The sequence below is a fragment of the Apostichopus japonicus genome, chromosome 19 (genome assembly GCF_037975245.1).
Source record: "Apostichopus japonicus isolate 1M-3 chromosome 19, ASM3797524v1, whole genome shotgun sequence".
NCBI classification, from domain to species: Eukaryota; Metazoa; Echinodermata; class Holothuroidea; order Aspidochirotida; family Stichopodidae; genus Apostichopus; species Apostichopus japonicus.
This window is the reverse complement of record NC_092579.1, coordinates 5,794,682-5,820,625: the sequence shown is the minus strand read 5'-3', so window position 1 is coordinate 5,820,625 and position 25,944 is coordinate 5,794,682. Positions and strand designations below refer to the sequence as shown.

Here is a 25,944-nt window from a genome sequence, read left to right as displayed (position 1 = left end):
AAATTCTCCTCTTGGACTCTTTTATATTGCGATGACACCGTTGGCCTTCTGCAGCCATCACGTTTGCTATTCAAAATGTCGTGTCTTCCTCGTAGTCTTAAGAAGAAGAAGGCGGTTACCAGACCGCATAATGCTCCAAAGATAATCACCGATAATCCGGTCAGTAGAATATGATAAGAAGTCAAAATGGCGCCTAGTGATAATAATATAACTCCTACAAAAACGACTGGTGGACTAAGAATAAGAAGCACAGTACTCGTGGCAGATATAAATGCATCGTAATAACCTTCATTGCACGAAGTACAATCTATGGATCCTGACGACTCCGTAGAGTTCCATTTGTTGTCTTGAGAACCTTCTGCTTGTTCTTCAGAGTCCGACATTTTTGAGAAAAAAAAAAGTGAAATTCACAGCTAGGAATAAATAAATCAATAAATAATTAAATTTCCCGCTCTTTTTTAGCTGTGTAACACTGACCGTTCTTAATGTGAGCATAGATATATAATGCCTATCTGTAGTCGTACGGTATATGTTAACATATATATATATCTGATAATTTCTTCCCGCCTATTTTCCCCCTTCTTTCTAGTACATGATCACATGCACTACGATTAACCTCGAGTCAACAGAACCTTTATTTCGAGCATCTTTTAGTCGCGTGTATATTTATATAGTTATATGCTTCCTGTAGCTCCTTCACCGTCTGGTAATTTAATGAAATTATCACGGATTCTTCCTTGGACTAATTTAATCAGTTTAATCGGATGAACTTCCACGACTTTGAAGGCCTCGATGTAAATATGATAATCACTTGCGGATTATACGGCGATCGATGGAAATCCTTACAGAACGTAAGATCTCTCTGGTTCCGAGAAATCGATTTGATGTCTGTAAATATAGAAGCCTATAAACCTTCTATTTCGTTTCTCCTTTTCCTCTCTTGCTTTGGAATGTCTGTTTTGCCTATAAATTTCGGTGACCTTTCTAGAGCTAAAGCTTTCCTTGTTTCATAGATAGGCTATTTATATTTAAAAAGAGGCAAATAAATAAACTCATCAAAGTACGACCGTGTTCAAGTGTCAAGATGTACGGTTAAAGCCTGTAATTTATCCAGGTAAAGATTCAATTCCGCGAAATACTCCAAAAGATAAACAATTCGATACGTAAAACAGTTGACGGCTTTTCTTCAAGCGTGACTACACATAAAATTTGACTTCACAAGGTTAGAAGGTGTATAATAGATGTAATCATCCAGATAAGATGGACAAAACCATAGAATGGCCTCGTTGTAAAGTCAACCTGTTTTTTTTTCACGTGGCGGTGACAATCAATGTCTATTAGCGCAGTCTCTGACAATTTGTATTTAGCACGATTCCTATAAGTGCTTGTGCCTTTCTCTGTTCTCCTTTGTTTTCTGCTCAGACTCTTTATTTCCCGCTAAAACCTTCTAGTACAAAGAGAGATTGCTTCAGTGGCGACCGCGGTCAATCAAAGTCGTTCTGTTTGAAACTTAATCAATGCTCTTTTGATTATCTCTCTACATGTACTTCCTTCTCAATGTCGGGAATAAAGATATTTGAATTCCAGTTTGTTTCCGCGTATCAGTCATGACGTTATAAGTACCAAAAACACTGAGAAAAATACGCTTTGGAAAAGTTCCAGTGCTTTGTGCAGGCACGGAACCGGAATTTTTCAATTAAAATTTTTGATGATAGTAAACTGGTTATAAATATTCATGGCGTTATTATTATTTTCATTCGTTAATTCAAAATAGGTACTTGATACTCTCATCTCTTTCTCATTAATTTTTATCTACAGATTTGAAGGTAACTTGTTAGCAATTATTATGACCTTGTGACGTCTATACATATATCTTTACAATACATTCCTTTGTAGTTCATATATAAAACAAGCTTTAGATCTTTAGATCGATGAAAGTAGAAAAGAAAAATCGTGATTGCTTAAGGAAATATTTCTTTTCCCCCGGGGTGATCTTGAGGTGTTTCTAATTAATTAATAATCCTTTTACGTGTTCATGCTCCCCTGTATGTCGTCGTTCCTTCGTCACTCACGATTAATCACCTTGCTCATGTTCTCACTGATTCTTTTGTAGCTTAGATGACGTATAAATTAATCAACTGTGCCATGAGGATAGCGCGTCTTCATTCAAGATCTGAAATAAGGAGAAAACAAAATAAAGCAACCATAAATTAATTTGTAAAACAACTGACATTACGACTGAAAAGATATTATCTTTTGTTAACATTGAAGTAATGGAAACTTCATAGAAATGTAAATGCTTTCAGTATTTAATATTAAAGGCATTGAAGACTCGCCCCAAACCGCGTGCGGTCATCTGAAAAAGTTAACTTTCCGTTGCTTGCAAGTGACGTTTTGTTCGTGTCGCTACAAAATGCAGACAGTACAGTAATGAAACGTGATACCTTGTTATCTTTAGCTGGACCTGAGATGTCCATCACTGTATTGTTTGTACACTGTGCTGTGTGTATTGACCGCAGCTGTATGTACTGACTATACACTAGTGTCTAATTACCGACGGTAGCAAGCTGTGTGTGCATATTTTCGCAATCGATGGTGGTGTTTAACACTTCTGTTACACCTGATTCGAAACTTGGTCAGATTACCGGCATTAGACGTTTCTTTTTGCGCGAGTCTTCACACCCTTTAAGAAGAAAAAAAACACCAGTATAAAGGGCGCGTTGAGTGCCAGGTCGCACCCCGAGGACAATTATGACTTCTAAAACATCCTTTAGTCTATGTTTATTCACGCGTGGACGATAACAATATTATCACGAATGTTCACTAAGCTCAGACGCAGTCGTTTTTGCTTCTTTCTTTGTTTTTTTGCTTCGTTTTTGTTCTATTGAGGATATTGTGTTTTCGTTTTCGCTTTCTTTTCTTAGTGTTTCTGTTTTTTCGTCTGTAAAGTTCTCCGAGATTTTCTTGTGTATGCAAAGTCACTACAGACTAATATTTGCATTTCCTATTTGCCTTTGTGCATGGTTGCTCAGCAACCGATTACGTCACAATTTCAGACAGCCATGCCGTCGGTAAACTAAAAGATTTGAAGGCAAGATATATGAGCAAATATTGGCAAACAAGATGGTCCTATTGCTCGTGGAGAATTCATCATTCGCTATTACTGATTAATTATATCATGCATAGTCTGACAAGGTACAGGTATACATATATATTGGGGAGGGGGAGCTAGGAGGGGGCAAGCGTTCCAAAGACAAAAGACGAAGTATTGTATTATACGTGGTAGTTCTACAGGCTTACAGAATTATTTCACAGACTCAAGAATACCTTCACATAGTAAGTTTGCATGCAGGCAACGTCAAGGTATATATTTACTGTTGAACAAACCTCGGTCAACGACAAAGAAAATTGCTGGTAAATAGATTTAACAAGCAACAGATGAAGACACATGAAATTGCATGAAAATGATAAATGAGCAGAGGAACCTTTTCGTATATTGAATGTTCAATAGTGTACTTGAACACTCTAGAACGTGAGTGATGTACAGTAACATTAAATAACATTGACGTGCGTATGTATGTTACATTAAATAAGAGTGACGTCTGGTTTCGTGAAATGACAGTGAAACATGTTTTCATGAAATGCAAGGAAGTTTACGGTTATATGGAATATCATTGGTGTGTGGTTACACGGTATAACATTGACTTATGGTTTATATGTAATAACATTGATGCACGGTTATGAGAGATTGATAAACGGTTTCAAGTTTCTTCTGCTTTTGAGGAAGAAAAAAAACATTGAATGATCATATTTCATAGGTTAACCATTTTTCAACAAGGATCAGGCGCAGTTGTAATTATCAAATATATATATATATATATATATATATATATATATATATATATATATATATATATATATATATATATATATATATATATATATATATATATATATATATATATAGCCAACATGAAGCCAACAGTCAAATGCGAAATATAGACAGTTAACAACGAACGTTTTACGTTATAGACAGATCATAGTAGTTTGTACGTACCTGAAATAGTGTAATATTGGATGTAAAAACTCACAAATAATTCGAAAGCTAAAGGTAACGAGAGCTGATTTATGTAATATAGAGTAACTTCATTTCCGCTGTGTTTGCTTTCTCACTTTTCTGATTAATTTCACTCGATTATCTTTCTTTCATGATCTCTCTCTACTCGTCTCGCATACTTCAGAAACCATGCACTGTTCCACTCGTTCTCTCAAGTGTGGAAATTGAAAACCCAAGATCTATTCGGAAATGATCAAATGATGATAACACAACAACCTTCTGATCACCAAAGTCTTCTTTCCTTTTACTTTATGGCGTCAACTGACCAGTATCGATGAGCTTTAATTTCATCTCAACGATTGGATCTTAAGGCTTCCTTAAACTTAGCGAAGAGAAGCAGAAGTCAATATTACACGAGTTGAGTGTCGACGATCGATCCCTAGTAAAACACCTAAGGTTTCATGAGCAGATCTCGAGGAAAGAAATAACGAAGAAGAAGAAGAAGAAGTGACCCCGATACCCACAAGTGACGAGTTGATTACTGTCTCTTGTTGGCGTCTTCATCCACGGACGGAGAAAGACTGGTTGTATCGAATGACCATAGCTTATAATTTATATACAATATATATATATATATATATATATATATATATATATACTGGTTTCGAACCTCTGGACATACAATCAGCGTCCATAGCCTTGTGGTTAGGGTGTGCGCATATAAAGCGGGAGGCCCGGGTTCGAATCCCGTTGTTTCTTTAAAGTTTCTTCAAAGGCTAAATGATAATGTAGTTTTGTCCACAGACAAGGCCTAGTGTTATAAGATCTAAAAAGGCAACTAAAGATGGTATATTAGTTTCATACATAAAACTTAACATATTTCGGTGGCATCCAAGACCTAACTTAGAACGCATTACTTCTATATTCATAAAACGAATAGGGCTCCCTTCCCCCCACCACCACCCCATTCTACTTCTTCGTCTCCTGTTGAGGTTTTATGTTGCTTCTGGGGAACAAACCTAATCTAATGGTATATATTTGGTGGACTTAGTAATCCAGTCATTTTGATTGATGTTTCTATGTTCAAGATCTAATGGTTCATTTATCAACAAAATAAATAAGTTGCTTAAAATATGTACAATCTAGACAGATAACAGCTGTGTTTTAACGGCGAACAGCATAACCATAATTAGTTTTGCGCCTTTTGAGAATTTTTTAACATACATGGAAGTCCATACATAATCATGTCTTCGATTTAGAACCGGGCACGCTCTGTCCTTGGTTTATAGAGTGTATAATAATATACTAGAGAACCGATGATGGATGCACGATGCTCTGAGTGTAGACTAGAATATGCAAGTAGTTCGTCCGCTGAACGAAAGATAGATATTTCGAAGCAGAGAATGGGGAGGAGGTGCCCTCCCTCTTGTGTAATACATAATATAATTACCTGTTAAGCATACATAATATACGTGATAGCACACCTAAAGGGATGCAGTTTCGAACCAGCATGCTATCGTGAAACTGATTAATTACTACCCATATATATATTTTACCGAACGCTTGAAGTTGAACTTTGGAATTTGGAGAGCAAGTCGACAAACATTGGCAGTACGGCTGTTGTTTCTTCCGGTATGAACTGTTCAATCTTAGCTTACTCTTCCTGATATGAAATAATTTAGTTTCGGAGATTTCTCTCTCATTGGCAACGTTACCGGTTGGACTTTTGTACATTGAAGCTACCACTCTCTTTGTTCTTATCAATTTGAAGAAAAAAAAAATGAGCTCGCAAATCATTTTTCTTCTCCTCGCCCAGACGGGATCTCATTTTAGCCACTTGTTGAAAATAAAAACTTCACACCAGTATTTTATTTCCAAATGGTCTATAACGACTCTTTTAAATTTCCCGTTTTTTCCCCGTTTTGTTGAGGTTAAAATGCAACACACCTGAACAGACACACGTACATTGATATATATATATATATATATATATATATATATATATATATAAATATATATATATATATATATATATATATATATATATATATATATATATATAAATATATATATATATATATATATATATATATATATATATATATATATATATATATATATATATCAGCGTCCATAGCCTAGTGGTTAGGGTGTCCGCGTACAGAGCGGAAGGCCCGTGGTTCGAATCCCGGTGGAGGCTGAAACTGTTTTTTCACTGTTCTTGATTTTCCAACTCATTACGATTTTCATATATATATAGGGCTCTGTTCAATAGCTCTTCCGAGATCCGGCTTTTGGAATCACAAATGAATTCGAGTTGGTTAACATCATGATTGATATCTAGAGTAAGACAAACATGTTATCAACACAAAGATAGCATTGTTCGATACAGGTGATAAAGCCTACAGTGGTATAACGACCTCATTAACTGGTTTCGAACCTCTAGACTGACAATCAGTGTCCATAGCCTATAGTTGGTTAGGGTGTCCTCATATAAACCGGGAGACCAGGGTTCAAATCCTGGTGAAGGCTAGAAGTTATCTACAGATGATTATACCTCTAAATTTAGTTTAAAGTGTAATTGTTTTAACAGTTCTTGGCATCTCTCCGCCTTAAATTAATAATAACGAATAAGCAATGTCGTAGAATACATGTCAGTTACTTGTAAAGATCTCAGTCACAAATTCTAAGAAATCATTCAACGTCCATGTTATCACTCCAAAATTTAGATCTCAAAAATTTCTTTTCAGCCTGTCAACTAACCATGCATGATAACATATACAGCCCGAAGCCGGCAAATCTGAAAATCGCGCAACACCTCAAGTAAAGTATTTTTTCCCCACTTGTTATCTCTTTTTCTTCTCTCTCTCTCTCTCTCTGATGTTTTTTTTTTTTTTTTTGGGGGGGGGGGGGAGGCTGTGATTTACGAATTTACATAAAGTATCTCATGATTAAATTTCGCTCCCATTTTGTGAGAGCACCGATATTTGGCTCATCAATTTGCTATTGTTGAAAAAAAAAGCCGAAAGAAAATAGAAAGCATCAGTAAATTGAAAAGCGAGATGATGTGAAAATGTAATAAGTTCGTTCAGGACTTAGTTGCAATGTGTATACCAGTACTCCGTGGTGTAATCATGCACTTTCTCTGTAAGGTATAAGCTTCTCTGGGAGAGTATAGTACCACAAATTTGTCTCTCTAGCTGCTGAACATTGTTGTCGAGGTCTTAATTGTTGTTTGACAGTTGAGATTAATTATTGTTTTTAACACCATAAATCAATGTATACAGCTCTTTGCATGTATTTTTCATACAGTCCAAATTTATTTAAATTTCTTTTCTTCCAGAATTGTGTTACATACATTTGTGATACATTTGAAAGCACCTCCATTAAAAGGTGATTTTTTATGATCTGTTTGTCTCCAGTTGTGATATTTATAGTTACCTCGGTAATATGATACCTTAAGGAATAACTTACACATGTTATATGAAGACTCATGCATTGATTGATAAACATATATCTAAGTGTGTAAATATATAGAGAACCTGACGTTACGATCCTAACTGGATCGTCTTCAAAGCCAAAACTGAAACGAAAACAGATTAAGGATCAAATTAAAACATAGAACTAGACAAGAAATAGAGTCAAATCGATTTCCTCTTAGTCTGAACCCCCCCCCCCCCCCCACGTCCCCGCTTGTATCGTTTAGCCGGTTGTAATTTATGCACCAGTCCGCCCCTGTATGTGGACAATTATTATTATTATTATTATTATTATTATTATTATTGTTTTGCATATCAACTATATGTTGTACGGTAATGTGTAATTGATATTGTCTTACATATCGTACAAATCTTTGAAATCCAAGTGTGTGTTTAGCTTCTTCCAAAGTGGAATTGCTACAGTCATTATATATAGGCTACCTTGGGTGTGAATAATCAAAACATACATTCTGAGGGGGATCCACCCCCCTCCCCCTCCCCACCCCAACCCACATTCCCCTCCCCACCCCAAAGTCTTCAATAAGAGTGTTATATGTTAAGAGTCTTATTTTACTTTTCATTATTAATATCATTAATATTATTATTATGATGATGATGATGATGATGATGATGATGATGATGATGATGATGATGATGATGATGATGATGATGATGATGATGATGATGATGATGATGATGATGATGATGATGATGATGATGATGATGCTGATGATGATGATGATGATGATGATGATGATGATGATGATGATGATGATGATGATGATGATGATGATGATGATGATGATGATGATGATGATGATGATGATGATAATGATAATGATGATGATTATCTTTGACAGATTAGAACAACTGTAACCAGGGGCGCAACGATTAACTTGGGGTCCCGGGCCAAGGTTTAAATGGGGCCCTTAAACAGAGCGACACGACCAATTGCGCGGACCGCACTAGCAACATGAGATTCGGTTTCCATATCTTCTTGATGGTTTTGAACCTGTCACTTTTGAAATCAATGTGATGTGTGAAACTTTCTTTATCTTTTAAAACTGGGACCCCTAAGGTCAAAGTTCAGGGGATCGGGACTTCTTCCCCTCCCAACCATGTGGGGTTACGACCCTGGCTACCGGCAGCGCATTTAATTTTCACAAAACGTGCCTCCACTGTGATGGTAGGATAGAGGCATATAGATTAGAGGGTTTTTCTATGTTTCTTCGTTTTCAAAGATAGTAAACATTTGCTGAAATATTGCACAACGAACGTGCAATAGTAAAGATTTTCTTATACGAGTATCTGTTAAGAAAGAAAAATTCACGCATTTAATTTTCACAAAACGTGCCTCCACTGTGATGGTGGGATAGAGGCATATAGATTAGAGGGTTTTTCTATGTTTCTTCGTTCTCAAAGATAGAAAACATTTGCTGAAATATTGCAAAACGAACGTGCAATAGTAAAGATTTTCTTATACGAGTATCTGTTAAGAAAGAAAAATTCACGTTGAAAGCACAACCAACTGCTTTAAATTGCCTGCATTTAAACGTAAATAATTCAATGAATCAAAACATAATCTACTTATAATACTCGACAAAGAAAATTTGTGCACTCAAATATTGCCAGATGCATGATTTCTTTCTGAAATTTAACAATCGTTTAAATAAGTTATCAATAAGCCTTAGGCAAATAAGAGTAATAAATTGTCACTGCTGTCAGAAAAAGAAATATTTTCACATTTTAGAAAATTCTAAATATCTGTGAAATGAACGAAGTTATTAGCGAGCACATACAACACGCCGAAATTCCATTGTCTGCTCGATAGGGTGGGGAGGGGGGATGGGGGGGGTGAGGGGGGAGGGGGTGAGGTACTTTTAAAGGCAATTATACTGGGAGTGTCACAATATGTATTACGTCTACAGAGTTATTTAAATTGAAGTTTACAAATTTAAATATTTTCCGTCAGGAACGTAGTCAAAGTTGCATATCAAAATGTAAGCTTGTAATAGGCCTATATGCTATTAAATCAGCAGGGTAATGGTCAGTGTGTTTTTCCGCCATGTTCCTTTTGATATTCGATATATAGTCTTCTTTTCTGCAGCTGTAATTGTTCACTTTATCTTAGAGCTTTAAAACAATATGCACTCGAAAAAGACCCTCAGCCACCCCAACCAATCCCCGGCGGTAGAAGTCTCAGATAAGACGAGCATGACCCCGAGCAGCCTACTATGCCCAACCCACTCCCATTTGTGCTACCTCCATATGTACGCAAAACAAAAACAAAAATGTGTGCCCCTTCTTGAGTTGTTTCTGCCCCTCCCCCTTAATTTGTTTTATACCCCCAAACAACGCAGAATACCTGGCTACGGGCCTGTCCCCTCCCTCCCTTCCGATGCCATCCATCTCTCGCTACTTCCTCCCACCCCACCCAACAAACGCCAATTGCGTATAACATTATCTAGTGAAGCAAACTCAGGCCAGCATACATAGAATAAACTGCAGGATGAACGCAAGGAGTATTTTCGCAGACACGTAGGTGGACACTCGATCTGTGCCAACCACGTGAACACTTAACGAAGCAAACATCATTACTAAACCTGTAAACCCACAAAGGGTGCAGAGGTACTTTGTCTGGCCTGCTTATAATATAAACTGACAAGGGTGAAGTCGTGAACAGCTGAAACGTTACTATACCATCTCGATTGAGCCCCCCCCCCCAAAAAAAAAAAAAAAAAAAAAAAAAACCCGCAACGCATATATTCTTCCAATACAGAAAATTGTCCACGTACGTGAATCTGACAAATGACTCCTACGAATCAGGTTTCGAAAAACGACTAACCACTCTAATCCTGTAATCGTATTAATATTACCATCTGCGTTCAATTAAAATAAAACTTCCCAATACTAGCTGAAAGTCTATTGAAGTAGGGCCACGTTTTCTTTTGTCAACATGGCGCCACCATATATAGTACATGACAAACAGTTATATACTGTTTCAAGGCGCAATGTTACTACATTTAGTGCGCTATATCGTACTATAGGTTTAATAGAGAGTCACTTTTGTATGTTATATACTATATCTAATGTGTATACTTGTATGTCAATATCGGAAACATAGAATTGTTACGAGCCGCTGCATTATCTCTATAGGGGAGGGGTTTATTCATACGATTTCTTGAGTCCAATCCTGACGGAGAAGGGGGGGGGGTTCAGAGGGGGCTGTAAAGTCTCGTGGGCTGGGCAAATCTGGAGGGACCCGTGAAAATAACTGATTTTAGGAAAAGCTGCAAGGGCAATAAGGTGACCCGAGTAAGTTACTTTTACCCTGGGCCAATCCTGGCTCTCGACGCCTCAGTTGAGTATTTTTACTCTTTTTTTTTTTGAAGGTTACTAACTCGAAGCCTAACACGTTTTACAAACACTGGAAGAAATAATTAACTTCGATACACGTGTATTTATGAGTATGACAGTCAGATAGTTCGTTGAAAACACACCGACTGTTTTAAGATGGTTCGAGGAAATAATTCTACTTCACAACCTCCACACCCCCCACTCACCCTCATCCCCACCCCACCGTCGCCCACCCTTTGTTTTTCTTCTTCTGTAAATCTTTAGCCTACCTTTGTATGAACAACAAGTGTTTATAAATAATTAATTTATAATTAATTATGTGATTTTATAGGTTCTCAAAAATGAAAGAAAGCAAAAAGCACGATTGTAAATGCTGTTTGTTTCATTAATTCTAACAAAAAGTTGGTGATTCGAGCCGCCCGAGCTCTGAAGCTCCTCATTTAACGCAGTAAACTGAGAAATTTCGTCCTGTTTTGCAAAGATCTGTCAAACAGGGATGTAAAATGGCTTCATGAGCAATAGCCTACCCTCGCATAAGCTACAAGCGCCGTATCAATATATACTCCAACCATTACATTACCCAAGTTTACGAGATGCAATCGGCTTAAATTTGTACAGAGTGTATACTTACCCCATTAATTAGAAAGGAGTAAGAAAAAGCTTCCAATCGAACGAACGATGATCAAATAAGGTCATTTTTTTGCGATCTACTGAATATGGTTAACAAGTTGACGTACGTCAATAACAAAGTGTATATTGTCCAAAGACTGACTGCCACTTCACATTTATAAGAATTTGAGATTTTTTTTGGCTTTAAAGATGCGAATATCGATCCGTTAAGACAAACTAGTTCAATTATTATACTCTTCTGATGCCTTACCGGTACATGACAAAAATGATATCATTTACAAGCAAAAGCGGTTTTGATGCGATATTCCTTTACTCCGTGTCCACAAGAATAACAAGTTGCTCTATGAAACGCACGAAGCCGGAAAACGAAATAACGAACTTTATATACTAGAAGAAGTCAAGAGAATGAAAGCGAAGCATATATAACAAAACACTAGCTATGTTGAGTTGCTCCATCTTCTGTGGATGAGCTCTGTAACACTGACATAACAGGTTTTGAATCTTCTTCTTGTGTTTCTCGTGACAAGAGAGAAGATGGTCTTGAATCAAGTAGTATTTTCAATTAAACGCGTCAACATGCCTTAGAGAAGGAACCAAGCGAATCGGTTTTTTTTTAAGTGACCCATGGATTTGCCCCGAGTATTCAATCTAGTTTGATGGTTGTCAAATGATCGCTGTCCTCCTGAGCATTGTATCTTTCCTCGAGCATAGCGAGGGTATTTAAGGGACACTTAAAGGACATTTCCTGTCTAGGATAAAGAAATTGTTTAAGTTCGGATCTATAGTCAGGAAATTGTGGGAGTGAATTTCGGATTACTGGAGAAGAAAAAGACAACAGAAATAGTGTCGTGACCGTTTAATTGTAAAAGTACCAGTCTGGTTTATGATTTAAACCATATAATATAACAAAATTATGAATAAAAAAAATCCCAAACTCCTTAAATCTAAAAATATACGAAGCGGAAGAAAGAAATAACAATAATATGAGAAAGCAGAACGGATGCAAACTCTTTACGAGTCTGGCAGGGTATTCTGTTAGTTTGAATAATTGATTGATTGATTGGTTAATCGATTGCTTATTGTTTTGTTGATTTATTATTGTAACTCACGCTTGGTTATGCACTGGTTATATTCCAGTAAGAAGCATTATTTAAAAGAGACAATATCGTATGGTTATAGATGACGTCATCGAGGCCTTGGTTTGGTTTATTTTATTATATATATATTAGTAAAATGCAGTGAGCTTTTCATAGTTCAGTAACTAAGTCAGATAAAAATAGGCACCTTTTGTTTCGGTTTTAGAAACATATTTTGTAGCTAATTCTAAATATTCTATTTATAATTGTTTTGGTTATTTTAGTATTAAGAGCAAAAATATTATTTGCTTTGAAGCAAATCTTTTCTAGAACAGTATCTTCAGTGAGTCGAGATGACGTCATACTGTCTTTGTCTCATGATACTCTGATGTCACGTAATAAGTGTATATATATATATATATAAATATATATATATACACATCTATATATATATATATATTCATACATATATATATATATATTCAATATGTTGTTATTATTTATCATAGAAATTGTTTCTGTTAGTACCTATGATGCTACACCAATGATCATTTCCATGCATCTATAACTGGCCCTTTTTATTGGTATTGCAAGACTCCTTTAACCGGCTCTATGCTATAACCGTTTCGTAAGGAACATTACATTGATAGGCAGAGGACGTACTTTCACATTTCACTACGTAATGGTGCGTGTTTGTTGTCACCGTCTTAAGTGCTCTAGTACTTGGAAGTGTCACGACTTGCATGTTTATCACAGAAAATAAACCACTTCTAGGTCAAAGTGACGTAACAGCTTAGAAATCGCAACGTCAAACTCATTACGAAGTTCTTAGGCATTAACTCAGTTGGTGTCAGTCATGTAAATTTTGAAAGGAATTCTTGAGGACGTACTTTTTTTCTGTTATCCCTTCCTTTTGTCACTGGTTGAACTCAATCTAGAAAGCAAAAAAGAACAGGTAACTATGCTAGAAAACGAGAATACAGGTAACTATGATAGAATACTAGTATGAGTACAGGTGACTATGCTAGAATACTAGTATGAGTACAGGTAACTATATATGCTAGAATACTAGTATGTGTACAGGTGACTACACTAGAATACTAGTATGAATACAGGTGACTATGATAGAATACTAGTATGAGTACAGGTGACTATGCTAGAATACTAGTATATGTGTACAGGTGACTACACTAGAATACTAGTATGAGTACAGGTGACTATGATAGAATACTAGTATGAGTACAGGTGACTATGCTAGAATACTAGTATGAGTACAGGTGACTACACTAGAATACTAGTATGAGTACAGGTGACTATGATAGAATACTAGTATGAGTACAGGTGACTATGCTAGAATACTAGTATGAGTACAGGTGACTATACTGAAATACGTGTATGAGTACAGGTGACTATGCTAGAATACTAGTATGTGTACAGGTGACTACACTAGAATACTAGCATGAGTACAGGTGACTATGCTAGAATACTAGTATGAGTACAGGTGACTATACTGAAATACGTGTATGAGTACAGGTGACTATGCTAGAATACTAGTATGAGTACAGGTGACTATGATAGAATACTAGTATGAGTACAGGTGACTATGATAGAATACTAGTATGAGTACAGGTGACTATGCTAGAATACTAGTATGAGTACAGGTGACTATACTGAAATACGTGTATGAGTACAGGTGACTATGATAGAATACTATTATGTGTACAGGTGACTATGATAGAATACTAGTATAAGTACAGGTGACTATGATAGAATACTAGTATGAGTACAGGTGACTATGCTAGAATACTAGTATGAGTACAGGTGACTATACTAGAATAGCGGTATGAGTATAGGTGCCTATTATGGAATGCTAGTATGAGTATAGGTGCATATAGTAGAATACTAGTATGAGTACAGGTGACTATACTAGAACACTAGTATGAGTACAGGTGATTATGCTAGAATACTAGTTTGGGTACAGGTGACTATGCTAGAAAACTAGTATGAGTACAGGTGACTACACTAGAATACTAGTATGAGTACAGGTGACTATATACTAGAATAGCAGTATGAGTATAGGTGCCTATTCTAGAATGCTAGTATGAGTATAGGTGCATATAGTAGAATACTAGTATGAGTACAGGTGACTATGCTAGAATACTAGTATGAGTACAGGTGATTATGCTAGAATACTAGTTTGGGTACAGGTGACTATGCTAGAAAACTAGTATGAGTACAGGTGACTACACTAGAATACTAGTATGAGTACAGGTGACTATATACTAGAATAGCAGTATGAGTATAGGTGCCTATTCTAGAATGCTAGTATGAGTATAGGTGCATATAGTAGAATACTAGTATGAGTACAGGTGAGTATGCTAGAATACTAGTATGAGTACAGGTGACTATACTGGAATACGAGCATGAGTACAGGTGACTATACTAGTATACTAGTATGAATACAGGTGACTATACTAGAATACTAGTATGAGTACTGGTGAGTATGCTAGAATACTAGTATGAGTACAGGTGACTATGATAGAATACTAGTATGAGCACAGGTGACTATACTAGAATGTATGTATGTATGTATATGTGATCTTCCCGCAAGCAGGAACTCGCGAAAGAAGCCATGGAGGCTTGTAGACTCGCAAGCTGACCGAAGCCAATCTCTCGGCACACATCCATTTAACGTCCATGTCGGGAAGTTGTTATTGAACAACACCCTTGCCAGACGACACACATTGCTGTCGGCGGGGAATCGAACCGGGGATCTCATGACTGGGAGACGCCGGCGTTAACCACTAGGCTATACACTCCGCCTAATACACTCCGAATAGCAGTATGAGTACAGGTGAGTATGGTAGAATACTAGTATGAGTACAGGTGACTATACTGGAATACGAGCACGAGTACAGGTGACTATACTAGAATACTAGTATGAGTACAGGTGAGTATGGTACAATACGAGTATCAGTACAGTTGAGTATGCTAGAATACTAGTATGAGTACAGGTGACTATAGTAGAATACGAGTATGAGTGCATGTGACTATTCTAGAATACTAGTATGAGCACAGGTGACTATACTAGTATACTAATATGAGTACAGGTGAGTGTGCTAGAATACTAGTATGAGTACAGGTGACTATACTGGAATACTAGTATGAGTACAGATGACTATGCTAGGATACTAGTATGTGTACAGGTGACTATTCTGGAATACTAGTAGGAGCACAGGTGACTATACTAGTATACTAGTATGAGTACAGGTGACTATACTAGAATACTAGTATGAGTGCAGGTGAGTATGCTAGAATACTGGTATGAGTACAGGTGACTATGATAATTATACTAGTATGAGAACAGACTATGATAGAATACTAGTATGAGTGCAGGTGAGTATGCTAGAATACAAGTACAGGTCACTTTGCTTGAATGCGAGTTCGAACATGTGATAACTTTTATTTATCTATTTAATTATTATAATTTACTTTTGTGATATATTTCTTGTTCTCTCGTAGCGGCTTTAAAGCACAAAAGCTCATGCCAAAAAGTGAATTTAATTTTTGTGGTAGGTATATTCCAAGCCCGGAAGCTGCATTATTTTCATACAGTTCTCTTGAAATTATTTTAACTGAAGTACAGAAATACATTCTAGAGATTATAATTTTATTGGAATCTATTTCAAACTCCCGGTGGGTGTCCAGTGGGATGTTTCATCATTTTGTTAGCTGAATAATACCCAAATAAAGCGATTTTGGACGTAAAGTGAGAATATTGTGTTTCAGGTCAGTTTCATATTCAGGTGACGCCCTCTCTTGCGGCTGCACCACTCATTTCGCTCGTCGAATTTACCACGGTTTTATATCTTTTACATGTCATTTAATCTTTTTCGACTTTTTTTGTACTCTTGTGGAGTTCTTCTGGTAATCTGGTACATATATGTACTTCATCCGAACTTTCTACAGGGATTGTTGTCGTTTTCTACGGGAATACGTTGTGATCTTGCTCGGACTGAACGTCGTTCTTCATCCTATCAACGGATCCATTGGTGACTATGCTTTATCGTATAACCTTAGGCTCTCCGTATGTGTTCAATGAGTCGTGTAACCAGTGGCGTAGCTAGGATTTTTTGAGTGGGGGGGGGGGGCCATGGGGGGGCTGTTCTTTCTAGTGGGGGGGGGGGCCGGAGGTTACTATCTAAGCGGAGCGCCACCATGATTGGCGCGGAGCGTACAGAGAAAATTTGAGATTTTCAGCACCCCCAGATCGCAGGAGATGGCACCTGTGAGGCAAAATAGCAACCAAAAAAGATGTGCAACTTTGGTGACAGAAATGCAAAAAAAGTTTTTTCTCTTTCATGCTGACTGGCCTTGCCAACTCAACCAGACTTTTAACTTGAGGGAAGTTGGCATCATTTGCAGGAATTTCAGAATTCCCAATATTTTATATCTCTACCAGTAGTGGAAAATCCTGTTTCGACAGTTTCGTGGCCATAAAAAAGTTGTTTTGTGGAATATTCAATGACATATATTCATTTGACTCGAGGCAATATATGAATACCTGCATGGGCGGCGATTTGTTTCAAATATTAAGGGGGGGGGGACATCTGCTTGGATGCAGGCGAATTACTGTCAAAGCGGAGCGCCACCATTGGTTGGCGCGCAGCGTACAACAAAATTTCTGGTTTTGATAGCCCCCCAGATGACCGGAAATGGCACTTCTCGGGCTTGAAAATGACCAACCAGATGTACACTTTTGCCTGAGAACCAAGTTTTTCCTATTAGTTTTTTTTTTCATTCATAACCTTTTGTCAAGATTGTCACCAGTCACACATCATGTTCGACCTCATTGCATTTGTAGGTAATTCTACGTAACGCCCCACAATACCCGTCAGCCCCACTTTTCAAGGTTTTAAGCCCATTATTTGTTCAGAATTTGAATAATAAATTCACTTCAAAACATACCCATAATGTTGCACTAAATTTCATCGATGGAAAACCAATATAGAAAACCCCCCTCAACCACTAACAGACCGGTCAAAATTGTACGAGTATAGAGGGAAGTATACTATGATGAAGAATGTTGGTCAAGGAATTTTCGAAATTTCAGACACAGTTAAATTATTGGTGTACAAATATTAAAACCTCTTATAACGGCTACTATAAAACTTCGATATCATAGAAAATACCAAAAAAATATGCTCGAGGGGGAGGGCGGTCTCCACCCCTTCACCCCCCCCCCCCTCTCTTGGCTACGCACCTGCGGTTAGAAATCTTGTAGGAAACAGGCCAAATGGAAACCCAGTGAACCCATATCGATGTGGATCCTATGTATGATTGTACGTACTTACACTCATACACAAGATGCAAACCAAATTTCATTACGGATGCGGTCCGTCTAGCTATTCATTTCGAGAAAAAAAAGTAAAAACCACTTTCGGTCATATATAGATACAAATTGTGACACGGTTAGACAGGCGCTTTGCGAGGAATTTGCCAAGGGAGGGGCAAAGCTTGTACCCAGACTTTCTAAGCGTAGCGCCACCATGAGTTGGCGCGAAGCGCAAAAGAAAATTTTGGCCGAAAATGCCTCCCAGATCGCTGGAAATGGCACTTCCCAGGCCTTGTAAGTTGTATCTAAGCATTTTCTATTTTGAAATTACTAGCGATATCATAAAAAAATACAAAACATATGCTTAAAAAAAACTATGCCACCAAATATTGGGGGGATATTGGATACTATATCCCCCACCTGAAATATTGGGGGACATGTCCCCCCGTCCCCCCCAATGATCGCCAGGGGCGTAGCGAGCGGGGGGTGTGGGGGGTGTCACACCCCCCCAATAATTTGGTCGCTGTCGGCAAATTTTGGGTCTGTCGGCAAAAGGAGAAAAGGTGAAGAGAGCGGAAGGGGAAGAAAGAAGGAAAGCTAAATAGAGAAAAGGAGAACGGGAGCTTCTTCCGTGCCAAATTTGACTTAAAATATGCACCAGATTGCATCTAAGGACGTTTCAAAACAAAAAAATTTTCCAAAGGGGAGGGGTAGACCCCCTACCCTTAGACCCCTCCCCCATTTCAGTCACCACTTCCAGATCCGTCGGCAAATCAAATTTGACTTAAAATATGCACCAGATTGCATCTAACGACGTTTCAAAACTAAAAATATTCCAAAGGGGAGGGGTAGACCCCCTACCCTTAGACCCCTCCCCCATTTCAGTCACCACTTCCAGATTCGTCGGCAAATCAAATTTTACTTAAAATATGCACCAGATTGCATCTAAGGACGTTTCAAAACTAAAAATTTTCCAAAGGGGAGGGGGACACCCCCTCCCCTTAGACCCCTCCCCCATTTCAGTCACCACTTCCAGATCCGTCGGCAAAACAAAATTCTCCACACCCTCCCAACAAAAACTCCTTCGCTACGCCCCTGATGATCGCCACCCATGAATACCTGATACCTCGGCTCAGAACAAACGGAGCCAATCTTTTGATAGATTGTTGCGCTAGGTGGAAGCACTGAACATATTTTCAGCAGATATCGCTATCACGCAGCACAACAAGGTTCGTGGTGTATGGTCGCAATCGTCGCATCGACCATTGCCATGCCATGCTGTGTGACCATTCTCATGATTACTACAGATATTGTATTATTCTTATTCTGCCAGATGCAGACGAGAAAATTGTGTAACTCTATTTCCCAAATTATTGAACAAAAAATATAAGCGAATCGCACTGATGAGTGTTTTTTTTTTACCCCATTCCCAGTGGGGGGCCAGTGGGGGGGCCAGCCGCTTTCATGGGGGGGCCTCGGCCCCCCCAGGCCCCCCCGTAGCTACGCCACTGCGTGTAACCTACTCCAGAGTCACGCTAATGCATCTTCGGCAAGGCGTGTAAATCCCCATTGTCCGTCCATTCACACCGGATGAATTGTGTGCTGCTACGGCTCTGGGCATCGTCATGGTTACAAAGAGAGGTTACCGTGGTGGCAGATTACGAAAGAAGTTCACAATCCCAACTATTGTATCGCAGCCTAATTGTGAACCCTGGATTATAAATCCGCCTACTCGTGAATCTGTTGTTAGCTTGGTTCGTGTTGCCAAAGAACGTTATAATAACAATGTCACAAGCCGTTTTGGTATTTGGAATGCCCAGTCTATGAAAAATAAGGCTACGGCGCTATCCGACCTCATTATCGAGCAAAAGTTAGACATTATAGCTGTAACGGAGTCTTGGTTATGTGGAGATACCCGTGATGATCATGTTCTCGGTGATCTGAAGAACACGCTCCCACAATATAACATTTACCACAAACCTCGTAAGTCGAAAACTGGGGGCGGGATCTGCTTGCTATCTCGAAATATTTATGTGGTGGAGAGACATACTACCCCATCCTATCGCTCTTTTGAGCATATGGAGTTCACAATTTCTACAAAAATCGCATCTATTGAATTGCTGGCCATATATCGGCCGCCACCTTCCCAGAAAAATAAGTTGACACCTAATCTGTTCTTTGAGGAGTTTTCATCGTTACTAGAACGTGTTACTATTATCCCTCATCAAGTTATTTTGGCTGGTGATTTCAACTTTCCTGTTGACGTTGATCTTGATCCGCTGGCCGTCAACTTTCGTAACGTGCTCATTTCCGCTGGCCTCCAACAACATGTCAAAGGTCGTACACATAAAAATGGGCACACACTTGACTTGCTCATCACCCGCAAAATCGATGATGTCATATCTGACGTCAACATCTTGTATGATACGGATTCGGACCACAGCGCCATCAGTTGTCAGATTGGAATATCTCAACCAGCCGCTATTAGAGTGACAAAAACTACTCGGAATCTGCGTGATATTGCCATCCCTGATTTCATTAATGACATTGAAAAATCTGCCCTTGCTAACCATCTTGATAGAGATCTCGACACATTGGCACTCCAATACGATAATGTTCTAACCAGCTTGCTCGATCACCATGCTCCCCGGACTACCAGGTCTACCACCCTAAGAACAAACGCACCGTGGTACACGGATGATCTGCGTCAAGCGAAACGTGTCAAGTGCCGTTGTGAACGGAAGTGGCTTGCATCAGGCCTGGAAGTACACAGACAAATTTTTCATGAACAGTGTAAGACTTATCGTCAAATGCTTACCGATGCTAAGCGGGCTCACCACCAAAGATGTATTGCTGACTGCGATGACCGTCAACTATTCCGCCTTGTTGACAAAATTTCTAATCCTGATAACACCAGAAGCCGTATTTTACCAGACTTTACGTGTGCTAAAACACTAGCAAACAAGTTTGCAAGCTTTTTCGACGATAAGCTTAAGGATCTTCACGGTCGGATGCACGATGATGACTCACCTGTTTACATTGAGGATCTGTGTAAGTGCTCTTTCACTAATTTCACAGCTGCGACAGTTGGTCAAATTCGCGACGTTATTACGAAATCGTCCATGAAAACATCATCCTTGGATCCACTACCAACAGATCTTCTGAAGGAATGCATCGAGGCTGTACTCCCTTGCATCACGCGGATTGTAAACCAATCTTTGACATCTGGAAAGATACCGTCCTCTTTGAAAATCTCCAGAGTTACACCATTGCTTAAGAAGGCCAACCTCTGTAAGAATGATCTCAATAATTACAGACCAATATCGAGCTTGAAGTTTTTATTCAAGACCATCGAACGAGTCGGTTTCTCTCAAATTAATGAATACCTTCACCGTAATAACCTGATGGCCGAGAAGCAGTCTGCTTACCGTAAATTCCATAGTACTGAAACTGCTTTACTCCGCGTCTACAATGACCTCCTCCAAGCAGTCGACCACCACCAGGACGTGGCTTTAATACTATTGGATTTTTCAGCGGCTTTTGATACGATCGACCATGACATTTTACTTCATCGCTTACATGATCGCTACGGCATTGGTGGGACAGCTCTTGATTGGTTCTCTTCGTATCTCATCGACCGAGTTCAGACAATTGACATCAATGGTGTTCAGTCCGATGAATATTCAATTAATGAAGGTGTACCACAAGGATCAGTAGCCGGTCCCTCTATTTTTACCATGTATACAACACCTATCGCCGATATAATAAAGTCCCATGGTATCGAACATATGATCTACGCCGATGACACACAATTGTACCTCGTGTTGGACCCGATGGTTCGCGGCAATGCCATTCATAGACTGGAGATATGTATCGCTGACATTGAAACATGGAGTGTGAAAAACAAGCTTATGTTGAACGAATCCAAAACCGAAGTTCTTCATCTTACGTCTAGGTTCAAGAAATCTCCCCCTTTTCCAAATATATCTATTTGTGGAGCCGAAATTCCTCCGTCTGCAGCTGTGAAAGACCTCGGAGTTACGCTTGACAACACTCTACGGAGGAGAGGTCATGTCGGAGAAGTTGCTCGAAACGCTTCATTTTCATTATACAAAATCGGCAAAATACGTAACTTCCTCGATAAATCATCAACAGAACGCCTGGTACACGCTTTTGTAACGTCCCGTTTGGATTATTGCAATAGTTTACATAGGCGTACGGGACCATTTCAGTTTGGGGGGGCAGAACTTTTTGTGCCCGAAAGTTCCCGTGACACTATCTAAGCGGAGCGCCACCATCGGTTGGCGCGTAGCGTACAAAAATTTTTTTGGCAAACAATGCCTCTCAGATTGCCGGAAACGGCACTTCTGAGGCCTTGCAAGTTGCATCTAAACATTCTTTATTTTATAATCTCACGTTTTAGAAATTTACACTTCCCCAAAAATTTGGTAAATTAGAAGAAGAAAAAATGGTAACATCACTTTGAATGGGAAATATGGGACAGTATATTTTTTAAGCTCCTATTTAGTTACCTTATTTATTATTTTAACACAGTACTCAGCTAACTCCAGAAAAACATACATTGTTCAACGACACGTAGGCGGGATAATGTCGCTGTGCCGGGTGAGACTGCAATTTGTCTCACAAAACAGTATAAAATGTAACAAGAATATGATAAACCTGTGATACTAGGCTTGTAGGCACTCCCCCCCCCCCCCACCCCACCATCCATGAAAAAGAAAATGTTTCTTATATACACTCATGTTGGGGGTGTCCAGGTCAAGGTGGCGGAAGCACTTTAATCTGGGGGGCACCGACTTCAAAGGGCACTTTGTAGAAATTCGATTGGACTGAAGCAGCCTTACATTTAGTACCCTTTATAACTCTTATTGTATTATCTTATTTGCGTATACACATCACTCCATCAACGCCCCCCCCCCCCAAAGGAAAATATGCCTATACTAGCACTACAATATCCAATGCGCAAATTGGGAAACAAGGAACAAGTTTTCTTTTGAGACAAAATGAGGTAAAATCATGCTAGTTTCTAATGTAGGAATCTTCTGAATTAAAGTTTTTTTCTTGTTAATATCTTAACAAATTTTTTCCATTCAAAATAGCTTTGAGTTTGACCCACAGAAATTCATTAATAGTCACGGGCTTAGCCAGGATTTGCAAAGTTGTATGTACGACTATCTGAGCGGAGCGCCACCATCGGTTGGCGCGGAGCGTACTAGAAAATTTTTGGTTTTTACAAACCCCTCAGATGGCCGGAAACGGCCCTTCCCGAGTATTCATTCTGGTTCCCTGGCCTCTTGCTAACTTGAGGCACCTCAATTTTTATGTAGAAAAAAGGCACATTTTTAACCTGAGGAAAAGTGGGGGGGCACGTTCCCCCTGTTCCCCCCCGGTTCCGCCGCCGTTGGTCCAGGTATACAATTGACTAGTTAGAAAAAAAATTGATCGTGCAAAAAGGGTGGTAGCCCAGATGAACTGCGCTTACGATGGTGTTACACGGAAATATTCGGGCAGCATGATGCTAAATAAAGAAAATCATGGAATTGTCGGGCAAAAATTTGAAAAAAATTCGGGCAAGCTTCTGCATATTTATATATATATATATATTTCCAGAGGACAAGAAATTCGGGCAAAAGTCCTGAAAAATTCGGGCAGCCTAAGAGGAGAAAAAAAAAATATATATATATGTATATTTTTTCTCCTCTTAGGCTGCCCGAATTTTTCAGGACTTTTGCCCGAATTTCTTGTCCTCTGGAAATTTGGGGGGGCAGTCTGCCCCCCCTGCCCCCCGCCTCGTACGCCTATGATAGTTTATTTTATGGTCTTCCGGCTCGTGACCTTGGGAGACTCCAGTTAGTTCAGAATGCTGCAGCGAGACTTGTTACGAAGATAAAGCGCAATGACCATCAGCACATTACACCAGTTCTCCGAGATTTACATTGGCTACCGATTAGAGACAGGGTCGTTTTCAAAGTCTCGCTTCTTACATACAAAGCCCTTAACAATCAGGGACCTACTTACATCTCTGAACTTTTATTGTCTTACACACCACCCCGGTTACTTCGTTCTGCATCTCTTGCCCTACTTGAGCCCCCCAAGAACACCAACACGTCGTTCTACGGTCACCGAGCCTTTGCAGCAGCAGCCCCAGACATTTGGAACAAGCTCCCGGTTGACATCAGAACCGCTCCATCTGTGACTGTTTTTAAGAGCCGTTTAAAAACATATCTTTTTAAAAATGACATTTCATAACTTTTTCCATACTTTAACTTTCTTATACCTTTATCCGCCATTTTACCATGTCAATTTGTATCTCCTGATCTTTTAGGTGCTTTTTAGTGTTTTTATTCGTTGTTTGTTATTTTGCAGTTTTGTAGTTTTGCATTTTTCTGTTTCACCTTTTACTGTAAAGCGCTTAGTGGCCTTTGTGATGTTAGGCGCTATATAAATGCTTTATATTATTATTATTATTATTATTATTATTATTATTATTATTATTATTCTGCAGCGGACTGGGGGGGGGGGACGGGGAAGCATATAGATTCTCGAATGCAATTCCCCATCCATCCCCTCCCCCTCCGAGGAGAATTGCAGCAACAACAAAAAAGAATTAAAACTCATCTTAAGTACCGAGTAATCATAATAATCATAATAATATTTGCTTTTTATATAGCGCTTTAAACCAGCGATATGTCTCAAAGCGCTTTACAGACGTTATGTTACCCCCTGATCAATGATAACCTGTCCCAGAGACAATCCCTCCAGTCGGTGGCAGTTATATACTGCGGCCCATGACAAGTTACCTCACAGGTACCCATTTAACACCTGGGTGGAGAGAGGCAAGTGAGATAAAGCATATTGCCCAAGGACACAACATAATGAACTAGGCAGGAATCATCTAACCAGCAATGGATCACGAGTCCGACGTCTTAGCCAATTAGCCACCACGCTCTCCACCACGCCTAATTAGTCAATTGGCACCACGCTCAAGTACGGGCTCGATAAAGATTTATCTTTCAAATCCGAAAAGTAACATACGTGAAACGTGTCGATCATTATAGCACAGGTAGTTGTGAACATACCTTATAGTCTGACTGAAATTAGATCAATGCTTGTGTGTTGTCTCTCCTAAATGCAAGCAGATTCCGTCTGTGCAAACAACACTCGAGTGTCGAGCCTTGTTAACATTTTAACTTATAATATTATAACCAATGTTTCTACGAGAGCAGATGGTGTTTGTAACAACTTCATTCTTAACAACAATAGCCACAAAGACCATACCAAGACAGATATGAAATTTAAATGCTCTTATATCAAAACAATGAATGGACCATTATATGGAAGGGACACACAATTCCGTTACTAATAAAAAATAATTAAAAATTCGTTTTATGGTAAATATATATATATATATATATATATATATATATATATATATATATATATAAATATATATATATATATATTTACCATAAAACAAATTTTTAATTATTTTTTTTGTTACTGACGGAATTGTGTGTCCCTTCCATATAATGGTCCATTCATTGTAGCATATAGCAAGATACAGGTACCCTTGCATTATTTGAACAGTTTCATGATTTTTTCGTTGAGACTCGATCATGCTTCTTTGTTTCTTTCTCATATGTATATCTTCTCATGATAATATTATATCCTTGACAACATTGCCTATGGTTAGTCACTTTTGTATCAAAACGATTCGTTTTGATCAGAATTCTATAGCGTATGAGAAAAAAAAAATTACCCTTCAAATAACATAAACAGGAAGCGACTATCACGTGTTTATACCTAGTGGGAAAAATCTGATGAAGCCTGTAAAGTCCATAGGAGTGAAACATAAAGTTTGAGCAAACAGCTCGAACAAATAAAACGCTTTTTTTTACATAAAAAATAAATAAAGTTCTGTTGAGGGCGTAAAACCATAAATATGAAGAGAATGGCAATTCTTTTCTTTTTTTGGTACTTAGAATCTCC

At 38.6% G+C, this 25,944-nt stretch overlaps 1 long non-coding RNA gene across 1 annotated transcript; it reads right to left on the bottom strand.

The window, feature by feature from the left end:
- Positions 1-333: 333 nt before the first annotated feature.
- On the bottom strand, positions 334-12,200 carry LOC139960558 (uncharacterized). The gene is made up of 2 exons (XR_011790560.1): positions 11,525-12,200; positions 334-2,173 (listed from the first exon to the last, which is right to left on the bottom strand). It is a non-coding gene; the product is annotated as an uncharacterized lncRNA (long non-coding RNA).
- Between the last annotated feature and the right edge of the window lie 13,744 nt (positions 12,201-25,944).